The sequence below is a fragment of the Pyxicephalus adspersus genome, chromosome 4, assembly GCF_032062135.1.
Source record: "Pyxicephalus adspersus chromosome 4, UCB_Pads_2.0, whole genome shotgun sequence".
NCBI classification, from domain to species: domain Eukaryota; kingdom Metazoa; phylum Chordata; class Amphibia; order Anura; family Pyxicephalidae; genus Pyxicephalus; species Pyxicephalus adspersus.
The window spans coordinates 110,339,062-110,367,004 of NC_092861.1; the positions used below are offsets into that span (position 1 = coordinate 110,339,062).

Consider the following 27,943-nt stretch of genomic DNA (forward strand, 5'->3'; position numbering starts at 1 on the left):
GGGGATTTTAGTGTAGGCGAAAAAATACGGGCTTAACCAAAAGAGCAAAAATATTTAGTGCGAGAAATTACGGGCTTAGCGGTTAGGGGGTTAAACATATATAAACTAATTAGAAAATCAGAATAATTAACTCCAGAGCTGTTTTACCTTAGGTAACATCATAACCGAATGTAGTGCTACTAGAAAATGCTTCAACTTAAGATCTACATTTATTTTAAAGTAAATAGGTATTTGCTTTGTTTGTCGGTGCTGGCCCTTTGTGGGGGTTTGAATCAGATATATGAAAGAATTCTCCCATATGCTTACCTTGTATGTAATGGGTAGGATAACATTAACAACCAAACATCAGTTGAGAGTTAAAGAGTTTACGCTTACTCCTTTGTGGGTGAATACTAAACCTCCTTATAATAATTCAAATGAAACTTTTTCTAGATGATCTAGAATAAAATTGCTCTCTGACATGATTATGGAAAATGAAATCTTTCTCCCAGCTTCAAGATGAATTTGGGCTTGAATCAATTCAATATTTTTATTTTCTTATATTGGCATTTACATTTTTAGGTATTGAAAAGATTCAAACAATAGAAAGATTAGTGATATCAGGGGAATCTAATGGCTCTATTTATAAAACATACAATCAGACGTTAACTCAAATATTCCCTCCAGGTCCATGTGTTTCAAAGACAGTAATTGATTTCCACCAGGGAATAATTAAGGTAATGTTAGATTCCTTGTTCTATAAATAGAGCCCGAAAGGTCTGATTTCTAGAATTTATTCTAATTTAATAAATAAGCAGAAAGAACAAAATTGGACAAAGAAGTGGGTCCGATTATTGTAAGTCAATGGTAAGAAAAGTTGAAAGAGGCAGAGTTAGTTTCAATTTCAAGTTTGGATTTAGAAAAATGCTACATGTTAACACTTATGGAAATATATAGTTTATGTAATTGTAATTTATAGGGCCTTTACTCCTTTGCTAATTTGCAAAAATGGGTTAAAAAAAAATGAACTGGCACTGTAATATTTTGACTCCATATTGGGGCTGAAACATGTGGAAACATTACTCTGTGTAACTCCCTACTGTAGACAGTGTGTATGAGTAGGTGCTCGTACGGTGTCTGTCCTGGGACTTACCACTTCTGTAGCACCAGTACAAAATAGGAAGGGGAGGAGGCAATGGGCCTGATTTAATAAAGTTGTCCAAGGCTGGAGAAAATACACTTTCACCAGTGAAGCTAGGTGATCAAGCAAACCTGGAATGGATTTCTTCAATGTCATTTACTATTTGCTAGCAAATGCTTTGAATCCTGGACCAGATCCATCCCAGGTTTGTTGGATCACCCAACATCACTAGTGAAAGTGTATTCTCTCCAACCTTGGAGAGCGTTAATAAATCAGGGCCAGTGACTCAATTCAAGTTCTTTAAGGAAAGTATTCCTTTTTTTTAAATGTTAATTTATCTATAACTTACATTCTTGCTTGATAAAAATGGCAAATAGGCAAAGTGGGAATAGTTTTGCTTTAAAGATAGAAAATATGCCAAAAAGAAAGTGATACATAGGATAATAAAGCTACAGTTATATTATAAAAGTAGTGCTATGTGAGACCTTCACAAGTAATGAAAACCAACTACCTTCATTCTTCTTAAAGAATCTCAGTAGGTAGTAATTCATGGCTGTTAATAATGAAATATTTGCTCTTTTCGGCTCACATGGTCAATCTCTTTTCCATTTCTACAAGCCATCTGCTCTGTTTTCACTTTCTGCTCTCGTGCATTTCCTGACTTCTGTATAGCTTAACTCTTTTATGAAACTTACTGTTTCCTACAATTATCTACCCAACAAATAAATAAAAATAAATCTAGGTAATATCTATACACTATAAAGGTACAAAAGCCTCTTACATGTTTGTTTTTTTAGTCCGTCAGTTGTGGAGTATTCACAGTATTAACAGAAGCAAAAATACATATTTTAAATATTCCAATTAATATCATTATCATTAAAATGAGGGGTCCCAAAATGAATTTGCCAACCCCTCTTCTTTATGCAAAAAAGTAAAAACGTAACACACACACAAGTAAGAGAAAAAAAAAATACATTTACCTTGGACCTTGGCCTTCATCCTAATTCCTATGTGCTGCTACTTTTGTTCATACTTTGTCTGACATATTGGCTAAGAATCCTTAATCTTGAGAGAATATACTCTTGCTCCAAGATATTTAGGAAACAAACTCTTCTTAACTGCACTTGTATATATTATTTTGCAGTTTGCAGGATTTATTTTATTTACAATGCTGTGTTATTTTCCAATACTTGGTATACGGCTCAAATTGTGCAAATTTTTAAATAGAGTAAAAACAAGGAATTTGGAAACCGTGGTCTTGTAAATCTGAGTTTTGTTTTGTGTATGGCATAAAACGTCATGCCATACACATTATAACAGTGGTATGAACCCATTGGATCTTTTCCAGTTTTACTGGATCACCTTGGTATTCCTATGATAGTCCTTCTTCTCCAGACCTATGCCAATATATGCTATATACAGAAAAAGTAAAAATCTCCAACAGTCATTTCCACCAACCCCTTTAGACCTAGACAGAGAATTTCCATCCTTTTCTGCCACTCGTATTCCACTACATATTTTCCAGTAAATTCTGTGTTTTTGTATTCTGTTAATTACAAGAGTTGAAAAGTAATTACAATGTGTACAATCAAGCTAATGTTGCAAAGTCTAAAAATATAAAATAATCACACTATATAAAGATAGTCTTGATATTTATGTGCTGTCATGTTCTGTTTATAAGACAATTAACTGATATGAAAGATTAATTATTTGAGTTTTTTTAGTGGTATATAAAATGAATATTTCTAAAAGTGTATCAGTCTTCTTATTTATTTGCTGAAAGTAGTAATGCAATGTCATAAACTGTAACAACTTCCCACTGTTAAAAATGTGATTTAGAACCCCAATAGAATTAATTACCAGTGAAAGAGTTGTCAGGCAGTTGTGTACATGTAGAAGAGAAAAATTCTGCCCATGATAATACAGTAGAGTTACTTTGTACTACTATGGATGGACTAGTTTAACTGTGTGCATCTTTAGCATATCTATAAGTCTACTTTTTACACAATTTTTTGAATCCCTTTAAATTAGCTGTATGTTTATATGGTAAATGTATACCAAATTGGATTACTTTAAAATTTTTAATTAGTCTACATTGTATATTTTAAATATATATTTGAAAAGCTAAAATGCACTTTTAAAGCACTTTTTTCAATGTTTTCTGTCACTTCATAAAGTAGTATGCTAATCTTTGTAATCCACCCCTGCCAGCAGATTATAGCAAAAGATTTACCACCTCCATCCAGCTGCTTAAAAGACAAATTCCGTACTTCCTTTCTTATGGGTATACAGAGAAATTGTAATATTCCCTATTAATACTGGAAGACTCTGCCACCAAGCATGAAAAAAGAAAGACATTTTTCAACCCTCAAAAGTTTTGTATTTGCTTACAAATTACACACTGGTAAAGACCATCTTTTATCATCAGTGTCTATGGCTTCCCCAGACTATGTACACTTAGCAGCTTGCAAGGTGTAACAAACTGTTCACATCACAAAATGTAGAATTTCTCCCCCACTATTTGCACCTTTCACATCTCTGCCCATATTGCCTGCAGTGCAATCTCTATTATCTCCTTGGCAGCCCCCATTGTTAGCACTGTTTATATATTTGTGATGTATCAGTTGGTGATTGGAACCACAGCACGTGGTGGGGGGTGGCAGGGATCTGATACATTCTAAAGATTCTTAAATCTTAGCAGTGGTTGTAGCTCTGCAAGAAAATGAATATTGTAGGCATTGGTGGCAGGATATTTAGGTTTAGATACTAAGTTTGCACAATAAGTAATCCAACATTACTTGGAAATTGGAAAATCAGCACCTTAACGACATAAATCTAAAAAACAAAATGTCACCAGGAGGTAGAGCTAATTGACGAAGGAGACATGTAATTGGCCACTAGTAGCTTTTTTGTTTTAGTAGTCACATGTGCACATGTGCAGTGTAGTTGTAGAGCTTTGTTCTGTGTGTGGAAGTGCCATGTTCTGAGCCAGACGTTGGGAACAATGTGGTATATTATCAGCGGCTATCCAATGGCCGAAGAGGATCTCCATGGAGCCAGAAGGGATGTGGGTAGGATGGTGGCTTTTTAGGTTGCAGCAATGACAGGATGCGGGACCTGTCATCGCTGTATGGCACCTGTACATAGTAAGACGTAAGTGTACATACAGTGTCATAACCAACAAGTATGCTATTCATACATGCTGAATATGGCAGAAACTCATCACCAACCAATCACCAAGTACAGTTCCACTTTAATACATAGTAGTTTTTCCCTTTTTTGTTCCACTATGCAAGGCACACCCACATTCAAATGTTACATATTACCTTGGAAGAATTCTATATATATCTTGTGTTGAGCTGTCTTTAAAATGTCAGCATAATATTGCATTGTTCCTAAAGATGGCAATGAGTTTAAAATAAACATTTCCCCAGTCCTAACATTACAGCGTGGCCAATAATCACTTTTTTATGATACTCTATAGAAATATTAAATGTATTCCCAATGCACTGTATAGGCTGTTTAGTTGTGGTTTTAGATGGCTCTTAATGTGAGCTAAAATATCAATTGTCTTTAGCTCCAAGCATCGTACAAAGCAGTCAACTCGCCACCTTGTGTTCGAGACAAATTCTTTTAATAAGAATATTTAAATTTAAAGACTGGTGTTCTCTGCATCAGGTTGCTAAGCATATTATTTTTTTTAAAAAGCATGCATTTAACAAATGCTTTTATAAATGTTCAATATTTTATAAAGACAATGACCAAGGGGATAGGGGTCAAGAACACTGACTAGAATTTGTGGAACTCACCCAGTGATTTTCCTTGCAGCATGTAGCGTTTTGCCATGGCAACTAACACTGAATATGGTTACTATGCCACAGTTCTAATTCTTGCATAAACAATAGTTTAAACATTTTTGTCTGTACAGGCATTTTACTTTTCTAGTATAGAATAGAGCACAAGCTAGAAAATCAAAAGTAGTTACAAATTTCAAGATAATCTGATACATTTAACAATCCACACATCTAATAGAGCTAACCTAGCAGGAAATTATTTTGACATACGAATTCTGATGACCAATATGTGATTATCAATACTGCTGTGCGCACATGTCTTAGCATGAGTAATGAGTATATATTTAAATTAATTCAAATATATATATATATATATATTTATATATAGTGTTGGTCGAATAGCTCAGAGTTCGATTCGGTGGCTATTCAATCGAATAGCCTGATATTTTTCGACTGATTGAACGCCAATTCCAAACACCATTAAAGACCATGGGGGGGGGGGGACCCCTGGTTTCTCTTGCAGCCCTAGCGTAACTGTAGTATTTGTTCTTGGATAGAGAATCTCTATCCAAGAACACAAACGGAACAGCGTAATGTGACCGCAAGTTCCCACGCTCCCCAGGCTGTATCATCCCAGTGACTGTGTGAACTGAACTGCAGATGAACTCCCAATGGAGAAACTCCATTAAGAGTTCATCTGCAGTCACAGCTGACTAGAAGCACTGACGTGCCTCAAATCACCCGTGACCGCAGTACCACAGTAGCCGGGCTGTACTTATTAGCAGGGTGACCGTGGGAACTGAACTTCAGTTGAACTCTCAATGGAGAAACTCCATTGAGAGATCATCTGCAGTAACAGCTGACTAGAAGCACTCACGTGCCTCCAATCACCCGTGACTGCAGTTCCCATGGTCACCGGGTTGTACTTATCAGCCAGGTGACAGTGGGAACTGAACTGTAGATGAACTCTCAATGGAGAAACTCCATTGAGGGTTCATCTGCAATCACAGTTGACTGGAAGCACTTCCGTGCCTCCAATCAGCTGTGACTGCAAGTTCCCACGCTCCCTGGTCTGTACTTATCAATGATAAGTACAGCCTGGTGACCGTGGGAACTGAACTCAGATGAGAGTGATTGGCTGAGGAAAAGTAAACCCTGATAACAGCTCAAGCGTCATCAGGATTTTCCCTTCCTGACCCAATCACAGAGGTGAATTAATGGGGAGACTTGTCCTCATTTAACCTCTAGTGCCCAGGGATCCCACACTGACAGGAGGATTCCCACGGCTGTGCAGCCATGGGAATCATTCTGTCATTGTGAGATAACCTGTAAAAAAAAAAAGTTAGTTACACAAATCACACACACAATCATATTTTTACACACAAATTCGCAAAGTCGAATTCCGTGTTTTGTGGGTCTATCTGAATTTGAACAGCCATATTCGGGTTGAATATAAGGACAACCCGAATTCGAAAACCAACACTAAATATAAATATATATATATATATATATATATATATATATATATATATATATTATATAAAACTGCAACTCCTATAAATAGAGGGCACCATTGGGCTGCACTTGAGCTCCCTGAAAGATGGCACTGGTGCAGATGCCCTCAATCTCCTGCTTGGTGTCATGAGGTTGGTGATACCTTGCAAACATGGAGGCAGATTTGGAAAGATTCCTTGTGCACTTAATGATGCTTCCAAAGTTTCAGTACGTCCATAGACTTTAATGAAAATTCGGTTGGTTTTCAATTGTAAATAAATGTATGTTTTATTATTTTGACATTTTTGACATATTTAATCTCCCTTCATCACTGTAATACACTTCATCATTCTCAGAAGAGCTCCATTTTCTCTTGTAATACTCCTGCTTGATAGAGAGTAAGGCCAAATGCAAATACTGACTCTTTGAAAGTTGGTATCTGTGTAGAAAGTTGATTATCTTAACGCAGAGGATAAAGCTTATTATTTGGTGGTCACTGTTTGTGAGGTATAACTTACTTTGTTTTAACTTCTGTGCAACTCCATTGAGACACAGGGAATGAGGAAAGCTAGATCTGTGTAAGCCTCAACCCAAACCAGGAAGATCATAAGTTATGTACACATACTAGATTATTGACACCCAAGATAGATCATCAGGACCATCTCAACTTAAAATCTAGTATCTATACAGTGGTCCACTGATGTTGTTTATCAATCCATCATGGTGGATCAATGAGCAACTGAGTAGGGACAGCCCGTGTACTTTCCTACATAGGAGGGTGCTGCAGGGTGCCACAATTTTGTCTCCCCCTTCCTTTCTCCAAAGAACAGAACAGGTTGTGGACTTTCAAATTTACCCTGCTTTAAGGTTGACTTTGAGTTATGATACCTTTTTTAAAATCTGTTTGTAAATAGTACCTATTTCAGCTTTTTATAATTTTGTACTAAAGTTTCTGATACCACTGTTTAATCTGCTTTGCCTTGGATAAGAGAAATGTGTAGCTGCCAGTGAGTCTAAAGAGACATGACAGGCTCATTCCTTCTGCTTTAGACTTTGAAATCAGACACACAAACCTGGGGAGGAGGATTACTGACATGCGGCATCTCAAAACTAGTTCACCAGATTGATTGTAAGATCATTTTCTTGACAGTGAGAGCAGTAACAAGTTGCTATGGGAAGAACCATACTTTCTACACCAAGTATATAAAATGGGTGATGTAATCACGGATCTTTCAGATTTTGCTTTCTTTGTGTAAAAAGCAGTCACATTTCTTCTTTCTTGTCTATGTAATGTGCTATGTAAGTGGAACTAAACTGAAAAAAAGAGACTTACCTTTAATTCCACAGATCCCTCGATCCTGCTGGAGATGTCGTTGAATAAATCCTTGGAATCTTCCTTCGCCCCAGAGTAGAGGAAGAGTCTGTCTTCTTCCTTGTTCTGGCTACGTCATCTGATCTCGCACTGCGCGGGCGCAAGATTGGGTGATGTAGCCTGCTGTAAAAGGGATAAGTGAGATCAGCATTTATTTTTCCCCAATGTAGGAAAATTTCCTTTTAGGCATGTGGAGAAGGAGCAGCCAGGAGCCTCCTGGGATGCATGACGTAGGTATCCCAGGAGGCTCTGTGCTCTTATTTTAAATTTATTGTTGCGTCGTTCAAGATAGAAGGGAAGGGGCCTCACCCTTTTTTTTTTTTTTTTTTTTTAAAAAGGGTGTTGCAGGAAAAAAAAACATTTTTGCTTTGCATAAAAGGCTTGTCCTTATGTAAATTATTATTATTATTATTATTATACAGTATTTATATAGCGCCATCATATTACTCACCGCTGTACAAAGTCCATAGTCGTGTCACTAACTGTCCCTCAAAGGAACTCACAATCTAATGTCCCTACTATAGTCATATGTCATTAATGTAGTCTAAGGTCAATTTAGGGGGAAGCCAATTACCCTAACTGCCAGTTTTTGGGATGTGGGAGGAAACCCACGCAGACACGAGGAGAACCTGCAAACTCCATGTGAAGTAAAAATATTGGTTATAGGTGCATTTTGATATTATTTAGACATTTGGTTTTTGATAAAGAAAACTGGATAAACAGTAAGTAGTATGACCTTGAAGTAATAGAACTCTTTTTTGTAATAATTGGCCCTAGGCATGTGCAATTTCCATGGGAGAACCATGCCAAAATTAACAGAGCACCATGCAATCTAAAGCCAGTATTTCATTTCAAAACAAACATTTATTCATTTTTATTGCATGGGTGAGCAGTACTGTCCTAACTGCCATAATACTGATTGGAATCATTTCCAAACTTTTTCATTATCAATGTGTTCACAAGCTGTTATGAAGCCCTTGTCAGAACTCATACTGTTTACATGGCAACATGTCTTCCAATACAGATGAACATAAGAAAAATCAGACACAGATAGGAGATAATCTTCACTGCATGAAGACTAAATGCATATGGATATATTTACTATTTAATACAACGTGAAGCAATTATATCCAAGAATATCTACAGTCTTTGCATAAATTAGAACAGTTATGAAAAAAAGCATTTAAAGTAATGTGCAAACATATGTTCAGGTAGCCAATAAATGCTGAGAATTCTGATTCACTAACACATTCTTAGTGAGAAGAAATGAAACTTGACACCACTTCCAGCTTTACTAGGTGACTCCTTCAAGATTCTCACCTTAGCTGCATGAAGAGACACTGCATAAATTTCTGTCTTGTTATAAAGAAAGAAATAGAGGAGAAAGAAAAGGATTCAGAGTATACACTTTTTTTCCCAGCGTGACTAAGGTTTTCTGTAATAATATATTGCCATCTACTGTTCACTGCCACAGCAACGAAAATTAATGATTAGTTAAGGTCGGCCTGGAATTGTTCATGGGTTGCCAGAAGCCTACCTAAATGTCTTTCTTTCTGCTAAGCTAAAAATAAACTCGTCTCTACGTGACTACAATTCAAGACAGGCAAGCTATAATAGGGTTCTAAGTAACAGAGTTTGTTAAACTGTGATATAAGTTTGGACATTTACAATATCATTGAAAAAAACACAATATAAAAAAGTTATTTTAATAAATGAAAACACCCTATCAGTTCAGGCCTTTTGTGGCTAAGAGGGAAATTTAAAGCCATGATGCCAGGCAAAAGTCCAAATTTATTACAACCATGACATACCCTAAAACTGTAGAAGAAAGGCGTGGGTGCCTTTCTGTTAGATCTGGAAACAAGAGTTGTGTCCACATCCAAAATGGCGCCCAGGATCTCTGCACACTGTCCTATGCTTCTTTAAGCTACAGAAACCCCAAAAGTCCCATTGAAAGTGAGTGGTTGCATCTCGTATCCTTCTACTGCATCTAAAATCACAAAGCCGCCATGATCAGACGTTAAAGAGACAGAGAATGGTCCTGATAATAAACCTTTACTTAAACTGATCTCTATAACAGTAGAGCTTTGAAACCTTTGTTATCAGAGTGAACTAAAAATCAGTACAAACAAATTGTAGGCTTCAAACTTTTACTCCTGAGCTGGATCTAATGCTGTCTGGATGAGGTACCTAGATACCAACATTTAGGAATCTTTTCTTATGGCTACCACTTGCAGATTTCTTGTTTATCAGTTTGATATTTATACTTTTTCTTAAATTATTTAACAGTTGGCTTGGGAAATATTGTGAAACACTGTTACCATATCTTTGTGCAATTACCTCATGGCACCAGGTAAAGTGTTATCCAATAATGTAAGGGGTTGATGCTCACCAAATAAAAAGTCTGGTTGGAACTCAAATATCTTGATACACATGTAGTTATTCTTAAGGAGAATCATTTCCTGTCTCCTCCCACCCCATTTTAAATATGACCAATGATACCTAATCCTTAAGATGAGAAAGTTAGCTTTAAGAATTTACCGAAAAATGAAAAAAATTCACCTGAAGAATGTTACAAGCCTCTTTTTTTTTATTTTTATTTTTATTGAAGGATATATAATACAATTCACAGTGGCAAAGAAGATGACAACAAAAGGACATTTATATACATCCATTTTTTTTTTTTTCTTCTTACGCCTAGTCATGTCCGCCAAGTTCTGTAGGGTCCCAGTATGTCTGTAAGAATCTCGGAGGGTCAAAGTAGCTGTGGAAATTCGTCGCTATCGCCCACACTCACACAGAGCTTTCTCAAACCGCGGCCATCTTAAGAGCCGGCCGGACACGCCCCGTTACAAGCCTCTTTAAAAGCATCATATCCATAATCTTTATTCCAAGATTAATAATATATTGCCAGTTAAGTTCTACTTGAAATAACAGGGAACACTGAATGGAAAAGGAAAGGAAGGTTTGAGGGTTCTTTAAGGCAGAGGTCCCCAACCCTTGGTCTGGGGCCCACCCAGTTCTCCTGACCCCACTGGGGGGGTACATCGGCCAGAGTCACCGACCATGTACCCCGTACAGGCCGCAGGCTCAGGGTGGTGGGTGGGTTGTGTCTTTGGTTTAGACCTGCAATGGGAGAGTGGGCAGGTTCTGGCATCATGACATCACTCTGGGGGAAGTTTCCCACACGGTTACACACAGATCCCACGCATGCACGGTCTGGAGTCTGTGCATTTAGTGGTCCGCAAGCTAGAAAAGGTTGGGGACCACTTCTTTAAGGCGCTGACTAGAGTCATCTTTAAGCAAATGTGAAGCACACTAGGATTTCATTTGCAAGTCTGTGTGATTAACCACAAAATATAACAGGTCATTTAGGGCTACTTATTGGGCATCTGAGCTGCATACTCATTCAAAAAATAATAAAAGGTAAAGCAACCATAAAAGCTGTATTTTTAGAACCAGGTAAGCAATGGCAGCTTACATTATCTCTCATTATACAGAAGTTGACAGAGTATTAATATTTTTGAACTTATAAAATAATATCTAATTTCTTTACTGTCAAACATATAGCTTTTTATGCTTGTTTTGCATTTTTTAAAATATTTCTAAATTGAGCATGTGCATAAAAGAATGGATATTTCCTGACATCATAAATTTTTTAGGACAAAACAGGACATTGTGTTCTGTTTATTTAAACAAATTATAACAGGCAATGCAATGGCTGGAGGGATTTTTTCTAAGACATATTCGTCAAAATGTGTTTGTGTCAAAGATCATAATTGAATGTGATATGAGTGAAAATTTGTACTTGTTTGTCTTTGAAGTTCATCATGCAGTAAATATTTCAAAGTGATTTCTGCCATGTTTCAACCTGGATAAACATATATATTTACTAGGTTTCCAACTATTTGTTTGACCAATAAATGCTTTTATTAAATGCCCTACTATCCGACAGTCCCAAAGAAAAGTAATGGTAATGCCATTAATTATTTTTGCGCTGACAATATCATTAAGCAATAAAACATAACATAACATTAAAACACAGTAGCCATGATTTATCTCATTTACCAGTCCAATATTTGGGCTATAGATTTACAGTAAAGTTTGCAGTCTTTAGCTACATTTAATCCAGAGGAAAAGAAAATCCCCTTATAAAGTGTGTTCCAACTGGCTCTAGCAGGAGCAAATCCCATTGATTAGGACAATTGGATAGCCTTCGGACATAGCCCGCTACCTATGTATGTATTTTAAATGTAAAACATTTTTCTAAATTCTTTAGAGTCCCCTAAAAAAGTATTTTTCAGAATTTTGTCTAAAGTAAAAAAAAAATGGTGGCTCTGTATCCTATGAAAATCCATATTGGATTGTAGGTTGAATTAGTATAATAGTAAATACAACTCATTTTTGAAAGTACTGACATTTATTTTTTGTTTTTTTTTTCTGTCTGTGCCATGGCTCTATAGATTCACCCTCTAGTTACCATTACCTCTGGTGCAAAAAGTAGTGATACCTTGTTTAATGACAGACGTCTAACAAAGGATCTCCCTCCACTTCCTTGACCTTCCCTCTTACTGAAGTAGAAAGTTTCCCTAACAGAACATCAAAATACAAAAAAAAATACATATACCTGAAATGTTAGAAGCCATTCATGACCAACTCTTTGAAATGAGCTTCTGTACTGGAAAGAACCAATTATTTTGGAAGATTTCCCCTGCTACTACAATGCTCTATGTTTATTTTAAACAAATCACCCATTTTTGACCTGAATACACATCTAGAGATGGAATAAGGCTTACAGATAGACGTGATAGATTTAGGCACTTGATAAACTTAATTTGACACACCATTGTCAGGTTTAAAACTTCTGACAGCCTAACAAAAGATCTTGAAGTTTTGTTCCTGGAATGACCCAGCAGAAGTGAGAACTCCAAATTTTTTGAAAGTCATCTGCCAAAATATTCGATCATTTCAAAGTGATAGATTTAGTGCAAGCAACACATTCTGTTAAAAGCTAAACTCTGGGCATGGTAATTCAATTAGAATTAAATATATACGGTATATATATATATATATAAATATATATATATATAATAATTTATTTATATAAATATAGTCAAAATATCCCATGTCATTTTGATGGTTTTTGCATTTAATTTCCCAGACTACTATTAAATATTGGCTGGATCCTTTTTGCGCCTACCAAGCCATATTATATTATCCCCAAACTTTGAATTTCTTGTCCATGTCACTTCGGACAACACACTGTCACATTTGTTTTAAAAACAAGAAAGCTGTACAATAACTCTATACTACAGTGTGATTATATAGAACAAAGAAGTGATATTGTACAGACCTTGAAGCCATTGTTCCACTTTTTTGCATAACTTTATTTTTAGAACTTGTTCTTTTTTCCAAATATTTTAGGCTTATGTAAAAATTTTAGAGTGTTTAAATATTGAATGAGGAAGATATTGTTTAACTGTACTGGACTGCCAAAATTACTCATTATCAAATGCAATAAAGAATTTAACTGACATTATGAATAGATTGCAAGTGAATCTTTCAGCATAAAATACAACTAAAGGCTATTCATTCTTGATATAGTAATAGCAGCTTCCAGCACTACTGTAATAAAATTAACTCAGAGACAGAATTCTTTCCAAGTCCTGAAATTTACATGATCCCTATTGCTTAAATCTGTGTCTTTTCCCATTTGCCTTTTTTTATTATATTACATTGTTTTCATTTTATTTCATCTTATTGTTTAAAAATGCATATTAGGTAGCATATGCTACGCAAACCACCTGTAATTAGTATACATATTTTAACACCCTTTGTGGTTCAATCTTACTGAAATGTCTTTTTTGATTTCATTATATTTTAATATGCAGTTTGCTAACGTTCTCAACTCACCCCTAAAGAAGCCCTTTGGCGAAATGCGTCGGGGATGAGACATTATCACTTTAGCTATATGACCATTGGAGACCCTATGTTTAAGTAATGGTTTTAGACCCTAATGCTGTTTGAATGGGTTTGACTAACTCTATTAGGCTTTGACTAACTATGCTATGTATATGTTTACATGACCAGAGTGGTCCTGTAACCTTTGATATCTAACATATTTGAACTGCCGAACTGAAATCTCAGTTACTCCTGTCTTTTATTTTTCATTAATAATCATAAAACAAATTAATATCATGGAATTGTAATGTGAACATAGATGATTTCTTCTAGCTTCACTTTTTGTACATCAGAGATTGTTCCTATTGCCTGTGTTATACCTATGAAAACACTGACCATGGTAAAGGATTCATTAGATTCCCTTGTAGCTGTCTGATAACTGAGCTAATAGCTAATGTGTAAGTTTTAGTAAATTATCATTAAATATATATTTCATAAAAAATGTTTTTGTATTCAATGTTGTGTAATGCCTGGAAAACAATTCTAATTTACTTTAAATTTAAAAAAATATTTTTTTTTTTACATATAAAATAAAAATTCTCTCTTCAGTAATGAGAAATCTAATATGAACATAATCTGCAGCAGTTGGGTAATATTTAGTAGGTAAATGTTTTTTTTTTTTTTTTTTACAGAGTAACATTATTACTTGGCTATAAAAGTGTTTTGGAAGTGTATTTTTCTTTTTAACGCAAAGATTTTCCAACATGTTAAAAAAATCTCAGAAAAGTGTCAAACAATGTGAAGCCATGTTTACTTTCAATAATCAATCATGTGCTTTTAAAGTGCCTCAAAAAAGGTTTTTAAAGTGAGCACAAGTTAACTTTATTTGCTAATTATTACAGTTTACAGGTCTATCGCTTCTACTGAATAAAGTGTATACAGTTAGTTATTTGTACAAGGATGTTTATTTATTTATACCTTCAACATATTATCTCAAAACTTAAGTTTATTAAAGCTGCAAGTTAGGAAGATATATAAACACAAAGTAACATTATGCAATAATCACATGTTTTACATGTTAACTAGTGCCTGTACCTGAGTTTGGTTTGGCATTATCTTTTTGTTAACATCAAAGCCTAGGCTGGGTGAGTGTAGGGAAGCACAGGAGGGAAATCAGGTGTTTTGCATATAATTATGCAGATAAGAAGCGTGCTGACAAAATGAAAGAGTAAAAGTTAAGCCAACTGGTTAGCTGATTTGTCTGGCAGAGCCATATAAGTCTCAGTGTTGTATTGACAGAAATACAAATCCTTCTGGAAGCAAAACAGCTCACATATATGAATCTCGGCTGTATATTTATTAGTTTGGCTGGCGTTCAGCTTTGAAAAAGAAATAGGAGGTCATTGATGCTTTGATGTCAAAGCCAAATGTAGCAGTGTCTGTATATACTGGATACATTCATAACATTTCTAATTTTAAATATTTTAATTGTTATACAAACTTTTAAAGATATATAAAGATTTTATTTTGCACAATATTTAAATAAAAAATAGATACTGAAAAATGTACAAAAATAGGAATTATTTTTAATAGGCAATTTTTATTTGACATTTAAATATTTATATACAGCAGGTGTAGATGGTAGTGCACATGAAGGTGAAAATGTCCATCTGAGCTGAAAACTTAATTTGACAAAAAAACCTCCTGTCTGAAGATAATCACTAAACAGCTAAGAAAGCACACTGATTGATTTAGCAGGTCGGCCTAAGCTGTCGCTGATGGTGAGGATTGAGAGCCAGCGTCCCCACAAAGTGTCTTCTGCTGACATTTCTGGGGGCATTTTTTAGCATTAAACAGATTTATAATACTTTACATACAATACCAAACAGGTTGTGAGCAGAAAATAAAATAACCAGCTAGCTGAGTGGTAGACTATAAAGAGAACTCTACAAATATTTATAACTACGTAAAGTAATAGTGTAGTACAGTGATATCTCATCTAACAAATATGTTCCAGAATCACATTTGTTAGCCGAAATCATTGTTAGCCGAAACATGCTTTCCTATAGGTTTCAATTGAAAATATTTTAATTTTTCAAGATGCTGCACACAATTTAAAGATAAGTTTTATAAAAATAGTAAAAGCACAATATAAAAGGTTATAAACTGTGTGAGTTAATCAAAAACAAAGCAAAAAAAAACTTTATGGAGCCTAGACATTCATTAACTTTTGGAGCAAGTTGTGCTTTGATATGCAAAAAGAAACAGCTGCAGAGTTTGTCTTGGTTATTAAAGAGTTACAAGATGTTGCAGGAGAGCTCAGTACTTAAAATCACCCACAACCTCAGCTGTGTTTAGCAAAAGATATCTTCTGCAGGTCATGTGAACCACCCCCTCCCACTCATCAAGCCTCCGTCCTGCACACAAGCAGCAGGGAAGTTCCGTTCGTAAGTAAAGAATAAATGCTATAAATCACACCTACCTATTCACAGCTACATGGAGCATGCACCGTACTGACACTGGTATGAGAAGTGTTTCTCTCAGTGGCACTCTGGTAGCCCCTCTCTAGGTCAAAGCAATGTCTCTCTCTCACTTTTTGATACAGTATACAGGAAGTACTGTACATTTATCATGCAGTATTTTATCAAGTGTCTTACTTGCTGCTTCTTTTTTTTTACATTTGTTAGCCAAGTTTCATAAAAATTTATTAGCCGAAAAATGTGTTAGCATGGCCATTCATTAGCCAAGGTACCACTGTATTGCTTTTATACATTTTGATTTTCCCCAGATGCTTATTACTTGTTTTAATAAATACAGCTGTCAATCAAATAAGAAGGTAGAACTTAGGGGGGAACTGGGAGAAGCAACAATCTTCTCAGCAGTGATGGCCTCTGTTCTTTATGAGTTCTTCAAATGTGGGAGCATGATTACATTCTAAGGGAGAGTTGTGGAGAAGCTATGACCTTACAACAGCCCTACTCAAGCATTTAAACACGAGAGAACCCTTGAAATAACTTTCAGATCTTGGGGATCCCCGGTTTAATTACTATATGCACAGCTTACATTACATTAGTGTAATGTTCAGTGGAAAGAATGCCTCATGGCTGGCCATGGGGAAAAAAGTCACCCTCTATAGATAGCTAAAAAGATCTTTGGTGTCAGTGATCACTGACCTGAGAGGTCCAAATTGCTCAAGGCATAAGGAACCCCTAGCAACCTCTGGAGGAACCCTAGGAGTCCACAGAACTCTGGTTGAAAAACACTAAATTACAGCTTTGCAGCCAGAAGATCAAATGAAAAGGTCTTGGATCTTGGCCCTATTCTTGTATAGCAGCTAGGGGGACTTCTAGGTAAGCCACAGAACACACTGTTTTGAAAAGTATATATGCACTCACTATTTTTACCTTAATTTTTTTTAATGCTTTCCTAAGGAAACTTTATTTTTACTTTTAGGTAATATAAAACTTTTTTTTAATTTTGTATTAGTAATAATATTTTATGCCTGTAAAAAACTTTTCTTCCACTTTCTCGGTCTACTATTCAGAATGTGAGTCCAATTAGATCTGTAAATGTAGGTTGCTTGGCAACTGGTTGCTCTTATGGAAACTAGTAGTATATCATTTCTCTAAAATACAGAGAAAAAAAATGAAAAGTGAATTTCTAGTAAAAAAAAAGTCTTTTTGTGTTTTTTGTGGAAACATACATGTCTTTTAGATTCATTAAGACTTTAGCAAAGTTATGTCCTAATGCTGGTGCACTTCCTACAATACACATGGGAAAATTAAAGAAACTTTTTTTTTATTTGTAAGGTTTGTGAATTGAGTCTATTCCTTTTTAATTTTTAAGTCCTAATGGGTTTCACAAGGATTTAGCCCCTAAAATGTGGTGGCTTTGTGTGGAATTCTATCTGATTTTACATTAGAATACAGTATGGATCTGCACTATAACATAATGATGTGGTTGATTTATTCTAAATTTACTCATTCCAGATGCGATTCATGTTGCCTATGGAAGCCTTTTGGTTAAAAGAACCCTCCAGCCCAATGCCCAGTCACCATAAAATAGCACCACCTTCACAACACTGAATAAGTGATAAGAATACTTTGATATCCAATTCCATCTGTATACTTCCTTAGGAAAAATCACTGGCATGTTCATGTGAGAGATTATTGTAGAATTTATTTAGCACCACCACGGCCAATTTCCAGCATTGGGAATGAGCCATAAAAATAGCAAAAGAAACTATGGAGTTGTGACAATGTAAATGCTTATTTATTGTTTTGGATGGCCCATCTTTCAGATATGAGACAAAACTGGATGCATCCTGGAAACAACCCTGGAGCATATAAAAATGGATGCGAAAGAAAGCATACTAAAATCAAACCAACAGTAAAATATATACAGGCCAGAAGCAAAGAACATGCATTTTTACCAAGGTAGTAGAGTGGGCAATAGGATCTTGGAAAAGCATATGGCAGAAGACTCAACCTTCACTGTTTGAAATACAGAGGTGCACCATGTCCTGGGCCATATAATGGAAGGCACTTGAGCAGCAGCTTATTTTTACGCATAAAATAAAATATTACAAATGGCTCACACACAAGAAAGGTTTTATTGTTTTGGCTACTGTACATCACCTAAAACATTTCACCCAATGAGCCTGATTTATTAAAGCTCAGCTAAAGCTTTCATCAGTGAACTGGGGTGATCAAAAAAACCTGGAATGGATCTGATCCAGGAAATAAAAACATTTGCTAACAAATCTATTCCAGGTTTTCTAGATCACCCAGCATCACCCAAGAAAGTGTATCTTCTCCAGGCTTGTTGAGCTTTATTAAATCAGGGCCAATATCAGGGTCTCATTGTACATTAGGTCTTGGTATGAGTGGGTGATACATGATAAAGTAGAAATAATAAACACTTTTACCAAAGGAAAAAAGTAGGGAGTTCCTGGCAAATATCAAATAAAACGTCATCACCTTTTTTTGATCATAGTAAAAGGATTAGTACACATTAAACAAAAACAGATAAAAAGTGAATGATATGGGCACCTTAGGCAACGTTCTTCTTAATAAACACTTTAACAAAAAAAAAAAAAAACAGGAGTGTTGTTGCTGCCCATTCATTTTTGTAAGCCCTCTCCTGTGTATAGTTTTTGTTATCCAGTTAGCGGCTAAACTTGGATGCACTATGTTTTGTCCCAACTGAAAACATGACATATAATAAAATGGGTTGCAGCATAGTTTGGTTTAAGTGTTAGGTCTTAGATAAACTTAAATGCAGCTACTTTAAACCAGGCAATATAGTTAATGATAAAAAAGGGAACTTTCATTTATTACATTAGAAGTTATTAAAGTGAAGATCTAATTGAAAATACTTTTTACCAAAATAAAATTGCTTTGAGAAAAAGATATCTGTAGTTTGTTTGCTTTGTGGTTTTCTTTTAAACTTTTCTAATACCATTAAGGATTTAATTTAATTAGGCATGCGTTGACGTACCTTCCATTATAATTTATTAAAAAGCTTCCTTTTTAAAAATGTCTCATCTCCCTGGAATCAGTTTTATTTTTTACGCCTGACAGTAGATTGTAAAATTCAAAAGCACTTTATGTGTCTGTCATGAAAATCGCTCAAGGTTTGTGCGTTGCTTGAGGGACAACACAATAAACCAAAAATAAAGAAAATCATATAATTTATGTGTAACAATAGTAAATAACAGTGGCATATTCTAAAATACAACATGCACAAAATGAAAAGTCTTTGTTGCCCAGGATACAAATGCTTTTTTGTTGTATATTATTTTCAAGCACAGAGAAATCAGCACTACATCATTTTGATTCAAGGCCCTCAATACAAAAGAAAGCTGAATATTGTAGGGAGACAGAGCTCTGACTTTAGCAGGTGGGTGGAATTGGACAAAGAAGGAACTGATTGCAGTGTGTTGTATTAATTTGTGGGCCATATATATGTTGGCCAACCATACCCATTCTCTTGCGCCAAACAAACACCACCTGGATTTCTGCCTAATAACAAAATGTCAGGTATCACTAATACCTAAAATCAGCAAAAATGGGCATTCAAAAAGCTTCTTTAAAAAAGTTACCATGAAAAACATAGGAAATTCTGAAGTGTGTTACACTGAATGTTGTAGATGTTTCTGTAGAGAGTTAGTTTGGGGAGCAGTAAGAATAGTTTCACGTATGATCAGGCTGTGCTATAACGGGGTGTAGTAGAAGGGAAGTTTTGCAAGAGAAAATACTAGTCAGGGAGGGGAGAGCTGCCAGAGAATGTATGGTGCATGAAAAATCTTTGAGATATAACCACACTAGAAATCAGAGTCTACAAATATTTTATTCAATGTAATAGTTCAGATAAAAAAGGAGAATACTTAAAATGTAAAGTGAGCCAAAATATACCACCTTCACCAGAGCTTAAAACTTAAAGATGAGTTTTACAGGACTCAAGTGAGGTGCAGAATTAAGAATAATTGCCACTCTATTAAATACACCTTGCTAGGACTGGGTTGGGTCATCCTTTTGGAATAGATTCAGCAAGGTGCTGGAAACAATCTTTCAAAATGTATGATCCTACTGACTTGATAAAATCATGATGCAAATTTCCTGTTCCACCACATCCAAAAGGCACTCTAATAAATAAAAATCTGTAAACTGCGGAGGCCATTTGAGTACAGTAAACTCATTGTCATGTTCAAGAAACCAGGTTAAGAGATTTCATCTTTGTGACATCACACGTTATTTTGCTGGAAGTAGTCCTTAAACAATGCGGTATTACAGGGACAGACAGGGTCAGCAACAATACTAAAGTAGACTGTGATACAAAAAAGAGGATAGAAAAAAGAAAGGCATTTGTGGCTAGAGTTTGTGCATTGAAAAACAAAAATGTTTATTTTGCTCAATTAACAATGTACAGATATTCAACATAGATACAACAAATTATATAAATTTATTCCGATTGGGCTCACTTCATTTGTAACATGGGACCCATGTTCAAGTGTCATACATTGGAGTAATAATATTAAGGTCAATCTCCTTACCCGGCGCGTTTCACACTAATTGGCTTCCTCAGGGGATGTGGAGATTCATACTGGTAACACAATATTTACATAAATGTTAGATTTTAGTACATGTATTGCCGTTTACAGGTTCAGTGAGTTGAAATTTATATTTGGTGTGTGGTGTACAAAGTGTTCAAATAGTTATAAGATACAACAAAGTATCCATAGATACATCAAATCAAGGTCAAGTAGTAGGAAACTTTACAGGACAAGTTGTCTTAGGTAATCTTGGTTTACGTATAGTGTATTGTATGCTTGTAAACAATGCATTCATAAATATTGTGATCTGTACGATTGATTGTAATATTCATCATTACAATTTTCTAATATTTGGAGAATGCGGTAATGATATATTTTTAACTAAATAATATGGTAAGTATGATGGCTGTAGACTTACATATTCAGGCATGGTGATGGAAATAATGGATTAACACATTGAACGTTAAAATAATTGATGCTCCTTCTAAAGGTATAAGTATCTAGAGATTTAGAGAAAGGGAGGTTGGTATTTAAAACAACATTGGAGAGTAAGAGGATGTATATTACTAGTTGTAGGAAAGAAAAACCTTCTTACCTTACAGTTTGTGTGTCTCAGATTCTTTTTACTGCTGGGTTTTTTTTTTTGTTTTTTTTTGTAATTGTCATGAAGAATATTATGAATGCATTCCAATCAATTCTACCTGAAACCAGGTTGGTAATGGGCTTCCGCCCATTACTTACTGGGGGCTATACAAAAATATAGAAATTCACTTTTTTAAGAACTTAGATCAAGTAAATAAATATCTAAATGTTGTATCAAGTAAATATTGCACAGGTACCAATCTACACATTAAAATATAGGTTATCCTCCTTGGGGTTGTGTTGTTCTTACATTTTTATTCATGATAGAGATCAAACTGATGATTGTCTTCATTTCTAAGTATGGTTTCTGAGAGATAATGAATAGTACACGGAGAGATATAAAAATTATCGCCTAGAGGTGTTTAAGTTGGAGCTCTAATAAAGTTTTTTAAAAACATTAAATACTTACTCTTAGTGCAGGGGATAATTGGTGTACTTCCAATTGTAAAGAAACATATGATGGATTTGGTTTCACTAGTAGTTTAGAATGGGAATAGATATAAAGGGTCCTATAGGTTGCCAGAAAAATATAGTAAATGTGTGAGTGTGTAAAAGTTGGAAATAATTGTTACATATATGGTATTGAATAAATAGAGGTATGAGTACCTACATTGACCGTTGGTGGTAAGGGAAAAATGGCAGGGTAACCGCAGCCAGATGCAAAATATATAAGTTAGGCTGTGGCATTTACATGAAGAGGCTTGAACTAAGGGACCGACAGTTTGCCAAGAAAATATCTCTCACACCATTACATCACCAGCCTGAAACATTGATAAAATGAAGGTTGGATTCATGCTTTCATGTTGTTGATATCAAATTCTGACCCCCATGCCACTTTCAAATTACATTATATCTTCTTTCTTTCCCATTCTGATTCTCATTTGGTAAGTCAGCAGTTCAGCTTGACAATGTCTACAGGTCTAAATACACTGCCATGCTGCCATGTACTAATATTCATATGTGCTGTGAGCAGTTTATAAGGGCATATTATTTAGATCTGGGCTCTGCTTTGTGCACTAGAAATTTCCAAAAAAACAGAATTCCCCGCATTATGACAGAATTTTCCAGTGAAGACCATAAATTACACTCTTTTTTAACATTACAGCTATTTTTTAAAGCATGCTAGGACAATGTTCTTCATTAAACTTCAAATATGCATAGATAAGAAGCAGACAGTTCATCAGTAAAATAAATCTGGCAACTTCTCTATGGGCTCCTTATCAACTCAACAGGCTTCTGTAAAAAAGAGTCTTCAGTGTGAAACTATAAAAGAGCTTATATCAGTAATCTCAGGCGACATGCAAACTTCAATAACCCTTAGTGATTAGCAGCTATGTTTTATTATTCTAACTGATCCAGCTTTCAATGTCATTTATTTTTAGAGGGTGAAATTATAAGTAATTGTTGCTGGATGTTCTGGGTTACTTAGTACTCCATTGCCCTTTGAACTGTTTAAGTAAATAAGCCAGACCATGGCTGCAAGAATAGAACACAAAGTCATAATAAAATGCCATACAAGAATATCCAAAACTGTGTACTTGTGTGTTTCCTTCTTACATTACATATATAAATATTTATGCAGAGCAGAGTATTGAAGCAGCATAGAGGAAGTTTAAGAAGTCTTAAGCTGCGTACACACTTCCAATTTTTATCGTTGGAAATGAACGACGAACGAACGACGAACGACCGATTGGCCAAAAATCGTTCGTAAAAAAAGTAACCAACGACGCCGACGAACGAGGATAGTCGTTGGAAATGAACGACCGGACCGGCGGATCGGATTGGACGACGATCGTTGACCATCTATCGTGTGTACGGTCGTTCAGTGATCGTCCATGGTCTGAGCATGCGCGGTGAACGAACGTTCGTTCACTTCCTGTGGTGCACGTCACTTCCTGTATCGTTCAAACGATCGCATCTATCGTGTGTACAATATCTTTGAACAATCGTGTCATTATCTGTAGGTACAGGATCGGTGCCATACGATCGTTCGCAGATTTCGTGCAGGATCGTTCGTCGTTCATTTACCAACGATAAAAATGGAAGTGTGTACGCAGCTTTACCCAATATCACTTTTTTATTTGATCCAAATATTTTTTCCTTTGGATAGCAGTCACAAAAGTAATTCTGTAAATTATCTTGACTGACTCATATTAAAGCTTAAATGTTATGCTGAGTGAAGTCTATAGTTTTTGAAAAGCTAATAAGTATTCTCAAAAACTGTATTCTAAATGCAATTTGAATGAATTTGTCAATTTCAAGTGTACGAGACAACCTCTAAACCAGACATAGAACAGAAGTGTGTACCTGAGTGTAATATCAAATGGAGAGGCACTTAAATAGACTGCTGGTTCTAGAACTCAGGAAAATGTAAAATTGAACATAAAACATTAATAGCTGTTAAAGCAATTAGCATTTTGAATCACACTATGTAACCTTGGTATGAATGTGCTTTCAATTCTAGAAACTTTTCAACAAGCACAGAACAGTTTATTTATATATTAAATGAATAGCTGAGACCCCACTGATGTTTTAAACAAGGCATATGAGATTTATAGGTATACCTGTAGGATTGGCAATGAGGTACAGAAAAGCTCACATTTCTATTGCCAAGCACACATGGAGATTTGCAGGATCACCCAGATTCTCCCATGATAGTCTATTTTCTCCACTCATGGAGACCTTTAATAAAACAGGCCCAATAAATACCAGTAATGCATTCATTAAAAACAAGAAAGAAATATGTTTTATGATACATCTAGCATAAACAACAGAACTTTTATGAATGTAATCTTTCTATAATCCTCCTAACTCTGAGGAAGTTGGGTTTATCATGGTGACCTAGACAGTCTTTACTCCATTGCAAACTTTGTTAATGTCTAGAGCATAGTAGTAGCAGGTGACAACGGAGTGGCCAAAAAGATGACAAAATCAGTGTGCTTCTACTTCTTCAGTGTGCAATCAGTGCATTTATGTATATTGATTTATATTTTGATGTGGCTTGATTGGTTTGTATCAACAAAATATTGATAATTTATTTAAGTAAAACTGTATGTTTTCCGTTGGATAAAATACTGGGCTTCTCCATTTTTTTTAAAGATTTTTTAAGGAGCAAGCCATTTTCAATTTGTTCACATGCTATAGTTGCTACTGCATATGTGTTTAATGATGTAATAGATTAAATGTTTAGATCCATGCATAAAGCAAGTCAGAGATACCTGCTCAGCTAATAGAAAAGCAAAGGTATTATGATCATGTTTTGCCTGCTTATTTAATGATGAGCATCCTGTCTATTCTAGACACCACTGAGAGGATAATTAGCTCATTTTAAACCGAAACAAACAGCCAGCATACAACCTAAAGATAACAGCAGTGCCCGCAGGGACCTTAACAAATGATGATATTCTTTACAATCAAGCAAACAGAGGTTTGATAAAAAGAATTTTGCCAGTAAACATACGCCAAGTGCGGTGAAGCACAGCATTCAGCACAAGATAAAACAAGGCCAGAGAAAGCTGGGGAGGTAAAAAGAGAATGATCAACAATTTAAAAAATAAGGTGGATACTGCAAAACATGCAAGTATTATCAAAGGGGACACATTGCAATAATTGGTCATTACAGTCACTGTTTCTGTATCAAAATAGTAAAACAAACGCATGTGTAGTCACACCAATGTTAACACTGAAAAAATTGTTCGAAGATAGTGTAATTGTTTTAGTGAGAAGAAACTTTGCATGTGGGTTTCCCTTTTTTTCTATTATTTGCACAATATTGCAAGGGCTGTGGAACCACAGTTCTGCTTTAAAGGCTGCCAAAGTCTACAAGTAATCATATTATATGTCTATATAAAAAGACAAGACTAGAAAATAGATAGATAGATAGATAGATAGATAGATAGATAGATAGATAGATAGATAGTCATAAATTACCTCATTGGTGAGTTTTTACCATATTTGAACAAGTAACATATTTTTCCTCTGCTTTTTGTGGACAGGTATGTTCTCCTTTTGGGTATTGGACTGCTTTTGATGATGCAACTCCTGCAAATGTGCTGAAATTACAATATTCCAGCATTCTACCTTTATTTCTCCGTAGTTTACACATTACAGATAACTGGAGTGGGTCATGAGTGTGCATTGTGATGTTGGCATCATTTTTTTTACTTTAGTGTATTTACCCACTTTAGTGCACTTCGTGAATTACTGATCCATTACTCATCATTAGTTCTATCTTCTAAAGAGCTGCCACCCTTTCCTTTACACACACATGCATACACACAAGAACAATGCCCAGGTTCTCCTACAGAGGCTAAAGAATTTGTGTACTTTCCCAGTATTCACATATCTCTCTATTACACAAGTTTAAACCAACCCATGCCCGTCCACACAGTTTGGTACAGTGCACAGGTTGTAGAGCAGCATTTGTTTATATACCCCACTGCAATTGCTTCTCGCCTGCTCCTGCCTATGTATTATAGGTATATAGGTCCCCTGCCTTTTGACGGTTGGTAAGTATGGAACTGGTGAGGGTAGGTTAGTAGGGGACTAGGTGAACATTGTGGAAAGTACACTTTTATTATGGCCTCGAGTAATGCAACAAAAGAAAGTGCAATATTTTATAGCAATATCTGCTGCTATTTGTCTACCTATACAGTTTCTTAAACCTCAACCTTTGCTTCCTCAGTCTGCCAAAATTTTACAAAAAGCCTACTAACACTTCTCATCAACACTTTATCAAGTGAGCTACATTTTATTACCACCCATTACTTTTTGCACACAGATGTGTGAATGAATGTGTACTGAGACAAGATAATCAGTTAGGTTACAATCTAGGGTTGAAAAAGAACAAAAATGAAAATCAAACACTGTGAAGTTTACATTTACTTACCATTTCATTATTTCCATTACACATTTTTGTGATGATGGAAATAACATGTAAATATCTTCTTTTTAAGAATTTTCTATGTGTATTTTTTAAAGGCAATACTGTACTTCTATGGAATGAATGCAGTCATGCCAATAGATAAATATCATTACTATGATATCCTTTGATACCGGAGGATTAAAAATATCTTTGCTGAAAAAATTCGAAATAAAAGTTGTTAACAATTCAATAAATTATTGATGGAAATAGTTTGATGGAAAGATAACTCCTTGTCTATTGTTTTTATTTCTGTTGCGTTTACCTGTTACCCTTGTTTTATGTGTGACATTTTAATATCTTTTTGTGGTAACATTTGACTGATGGCATTTGTACTGTATTGTATTTGTACCTTGCAAATTTCTGTTAATGTAATCCTGCAAACTGTGATTTTGTTCAATAAACTTTTTTTGAGTGTGAAAAAATTATAATCTGTAAGCAAAAATGTAGTCTCCGAACTTAAACTGATTAGAGGGAATAGAAGGAGTATTCCAGCTCAGAAAATGGCATTAGCATTTCTGATATGCAGGTATATTCAAATAAAATTGTATATTGTTTTGCACATGTTTTCTACAGCAGTTTATTAACACTCTCAGGTTTGATTGGTCAGTGAAAGGAGAAACGGCAGATTGATGAGCTCATCTGTCTATCATTCTACTCCCCCTCCCTAACACCATGCATTTGTGCACTGTTGCACACATTATTGACTCCCTTTGGTGCTTCTTAGTCTCACCATTAGGGATGAGCGAGAATGCCTGACATTCTCGCGAAAATTTCCCCAAACTTGATCTGGCTGTACCCCAATCATTGATAAGTACAGCCCAGAGAGCGTGGGAACCTGCGGTCACAGCTGATTGGAGGCATGCGAGTGCCTCCAATTAGCTGTGACTGCAGGCAAACTCCAGATGAACTCTCAATAGAGTTTCTCCATTGGGCATTCATCTGAGTTCAGTTCCCACGGTCACTTGGCTGTACTTATCATCGATAAGTACAGCCCAGGGAGCGTGGGAACCTGCGGTCACAGCTGATTGGAGGTACGCGAGTGCTTCCAATCAGCTGTGACTGCAGGTGAACGCCAGATGAACACTCAATGGAGTTTCTCCATTAAGAGTTCATCTGAGTTCAGTTCCCATGGTCACCGGGCTGTACTTATCATTGATAAGTACAGCCCGGGGAGCGTGAGAACCTGCGCTCACAGCTGATTGAAGGCACGCGGGTGCAATCAGCTGTGACTGCAGGCGAACTCCAGATGAACTCTCTTAAAACACCACCTCAGGTGTCCACAGTAATAGTACAGCCCTGCAGGCTGCTGTTTTTTCACCCCCCTGCTGCTTATTCCTGCAATTAGACCTATGAGACTGATACCCTTCAGGGTTAACCCTTAGTTAAAGGCTGCTGCATTTTCCAACCTGGAACACCCTGGATTACTCTTAATACTCACAAAGAGAAAGGAAGACACTTTCCCATCTGATTCACTACACTACCACTAAGAGATTTGGTCTATCATATCCAGATTCAAACAGTCTGACCCTGACAAGTGACTCAACCCATATTCAAAAGTTCTAAGGAAGATACCCTTCTCCTCATATATTTATTACATTGGTCTACGGATGCAGGAACCAACCTTCACCGCACCCATGAAAAA

The 27,943-nt window shown here is 35.7% G+C and overlaps 1 protein-coding gene across 1 annotated transcript in view; it reads left to right on the forward strand.

Annotated features, from left to right (window-relative positions):
* Positions 1-27,943, forward strand: part of GRM1 (glutamate metabotropic receptor 1) — a 175,611-nt gene that overhangs the window by 85,233 nt on the left and 62,435 nt on the right. The gene's annotated exons all lie outside the window — the stretch shown is intronic.